At 38.0% G+C, this 3,667-nt stretch overlaps 1 pseudogene; it reads left to right on the top strand.

Moving 5' to 3' along the window:
* The first annotated feature begins 219 nt into the window (after positions 1 to 219).
* On the top strand, positions 220 to 2,538 carry LOC149178219 (plasma membrane ATPase 3-like; annotated as a pseudogene).
* Positions 2,539 to 3,667: the final 1,129 nt, after the last annotated feature.

Genomic DNA, 3,667 nt, shown 5'->3' with positions numbered 1-3,667 from the left:
AAAGCCGCCAGTGAAAGAGCAAACTAAGCCATTGAATATAACTCGGAATATCACCTTCCAACGGCTCTTGTCTTCTTTATCATCCTAGACAGCATAAGACAGATGGATGTAAATGGTCACTGCTCTGCAGCATGTAGGCCAGTCAAGAAACTAGCCCCATAGCCAGTTCATAGTATTACTTCATCCTTATGGTTCCTGTGCATATTATCGGAAAAGAAGATGGCTTCTTGTTCTACCGTGTCACAATATTTCTCTCTTGTAGCCAGTATCAGTCACGACATACCCTATCCGCTCTTTTTAATTGAGGCTTTAATCATGTAAATTGTATCTTTGCAGGGAAAACCTCCTAACTGGCAAGATTTTGTTGGTATTCTAACATTCCTTGTTATAAACTCTACCATAAGTTTCATAGAGGAAAACAATGCTGGCAATGCTCTTGCGCCATTGATGACTCGGCTGGCTCCAAAGAACAAGGTCTGTTCACTATCTTTTGTATGAGTGGCAGCCCCGATATTTTCAGTTTTCTATCCTTGGTTTTGTGGGGAAGCATGCAATTGGATGTTCAGAATCCTCTTAAGATCATGGGTGCTGCACTTTTAAATTCCTTAGTCAATGACTTAAGACTTTGAACTTAACAGGTTCTTAGAGATGGACAATGGAGTGGAGAAGATGCAACGATGCTTGTTCCTGGTGACATAATCAGCATCAAACTTGGAGATATTGTTCCTGCAGATGCGCGTCTTCTTCAAGCAGATCCTTTAAAGATTGATAAGGTCTTAACCCAATCCTTTTCTTTACTTTTTATTTCTGATTACAAGTGCTAGAATTTTCGGTATGCTTTTATATGGTTTCTGGGATTAACTTCGACTGTTTTGGTACTTTTCCTGAGCCACGTTTTATGACAATATTTTTGAATGTGTGTAGTCTGCCCTCACTGGTGAGTCATTACCAGTAACAAAGGGTCCCGACGATGGGGTTTATTCTGGCTCTACTTGCAAACAGGGTGACCTTGAATGTGTTGTCATTGCTACTGGGGTCCATACCTTTTTTGGTAAAGCAGCACATATTGTGGACAGTACAAACCAAGTTGGCCACTTCCAAAAGATTGCTATTTATTCTGGGCTTCTGATTCTTTTTTTGTCCTTTCTCTTATTTCATAAATATATAATTTTTGGTGATACTGCAATTGTACCAAATTGGCTAGTTAGGGTCTGTGGTAATATTGGATGATCCAGTACTGTTAGTTTCCTTCAAACAAGTATCAATTACTAATTGTTGTCATGAATAGGTTGATGATGTTGTCCTGATAGCTGCAAGAGCATCCAGAACAGAGAATCAAGATGCCATTGACGCGGCAATTGTTGGGATGCTTGCGGATCCTAAGGAGGCAAGTATTTTTTTTATGTCATCATATTAAATTTTAGTTGATAAGCAGGCCTATGCTTATTTTACTGATTTGTATCTTTTGTTGTGGGTTTTAATATCTATGGATGTAAAAGGCACCGGCAGGCATTCAAGAGGTCCATTTTCTTCCTTTTAATCCATCTGACAAGAGGACAACTCTCACTTATATTGACAATGAAGGGAAAATGCATCGAGTTAGTAAAGGTGCTCCAGAGCACGTATTGTTCTTTGGATGTTTGACCTTCTTCATTAGGCTTGGTAATGGGCTGTATTGTTTAGAAACTGCTTCAAAACTTATTTGTACACATTCTATTAAAACTGAAATGACCAAATACTTTCTACTAGATTCTTAACCTCGCACATAATAAGCCAGAAATTGACCGACGAGTTCATACAGTTATTGACAAGTTTGCTAAACGAGGACTTCGCTCTCTTGCAGTTGCATATCAGGTTAATAATATGGCTTCTTTTGCTTTATCTGTGGGCTAAATCTTCCCAATAAGTTCTTCTTGTTGATTATGTATATCTTTATAGCTATCTCAAAATGTTTGCAGGATTGATGCCTCTTTTTGATCCCCCACGCCATGACAGTGCTGAAACAATCACAAGGTCTCTTAATCTTGGTGTAAATGTCAAAATGATCACAGGTATCGTGAGGTTATGGTGTCATCAGTTTCACTACTGTTTTTGTAATGCAGCGAGCCGACATTTAACTATTTACTTGCAAATGTTCATTAGGAGATCAATTAGCTATTGCCAAGGAGACAGGTCGCCGACTGGGCATGGGTACAAACATGTATCCATCATCCTCTTTACTAGGTCAGGACAAAGATGAATCAATTGCAGCTTCACCAGTTGATGAACTGATAGAGAAGGCTGATGGTTTTGCTGATGTTTTCCCTGGTGAGCAACAATTATCTTTTACTTCTATGTTTTTTCAAATACCTTTATTTTTTCATTTCCTTAATTAGTGTTTGATTCCATATCCTTCCTGATTTTGACTGGTCATTGTAGAGCATAAGTACGAGATTGTTAAATGATTGCAGGCTAAAGAAGGCAGACATAGGAATTGCTCTTGCCGATGCAACTGATGCAGCAAGAAGTGCTTCTGACATAGTCCAGTCAAGAAACTGACCCCATAGCTATTTTGTTACTATGTAATATTTGCATCCACTATGAAATGATTTACGGCTGAGAGTACCTGCCTGCCTTGAGCGACTTATATGAATTACTGGTTTTAAGGTTTAAAGATTGATTTATATGAATTATTGGTTTTAAGATTTAAATATATTTTTCAGTCTAGGCAATTAATTTTTCAGTCAAGATTGAACAGAATGTTTATTTGTGGTTGAGCATTATTGAAAGGGCTGAATTCGATCACTTTGTATCTCCAAACCCTATTCCTAAATGATTTTGTGCATTTGTGTTTAGCATCTTCATTCAAATAAAGCTTCTTTAAGTTCATAATGGTTCTTGTCATACCTGGACAGATGGATGCAAATGGTCGCTGCTCTGCAGCATGTAGGCCAGTCAAGAAACTGGCCCCATAGCTATTTTGTTACTATGTAATATTTGCATCAACTGTGAAATGATTTAAAGATCGATTTATCGATTTATATGAATTATTGGTTTTAAGATTTGAAGATATTTTTCAGTCTAGGCAATTAATTTTTCAGTCAAGATTCAACAGAATGTTTATTTATGGTTGAGCATTATTGAAAGGGCTGAATTCGATCACTTTGTATCTCCAAACCCTGTTCCTAAATGATTCTGTGCATTTCTGTTTAGCATCTTCATTCAAATAAAGCTTCTTTAAGTTCATAATGGTTTCGTTTATGTTGTTTGAAAATGGCAGGAGCCCCCCACCTCCAACATAGGTGAAAAAAGCATACATATAGCCCTTTCAATTTTGCTTGGTATCACGGGCATTGAATGCCCAAGCGTTAGGAAACAAAGTGAAGTAATAAAAGGATTGAATGACAGTCCATTTATTCCTTGACCTCTGCCTCCCATCCTCTCCAGACTTGGGACAATTTCCGCCAGGCCAACTTTTCCAAGTTCTGCAATTCAGTCCAGCTCCTGCTTGATGCAATCCATTTGCTGTTAGCTAACTTGCAATCTTCATGCAGACCTCGGCAGGGACTACTGCCACGGCAGTGGCTCCTTGTTTTAAATATACTTTTTGCTCAGTAGAAAGTCAATTTATCTGGTTACCCTTATGGCAAATTAAGATTTCACATAATAAACTTAGTAAAACCAATAA

Source organism: Pinus tabuliformis, chromosome 4_1 (assembly GCF_031772625.1).
Source record: "Pinus tabuliformis cultivar Carrire ecotype Pingquan chromosome 4_1, CPIR1, whole genome shotgun sequence".
Classification (NCBI taxonomy): domain Eukaryota; kingdom Viridiplantae; phylum Streptophyta; class Pinopsida; order Pinales; family Pinaceae; genus Pinus; species Pinus tabuliformis.
This window is presented reverse-complemented; position numbering and strand designations above follow the sequence as displayed.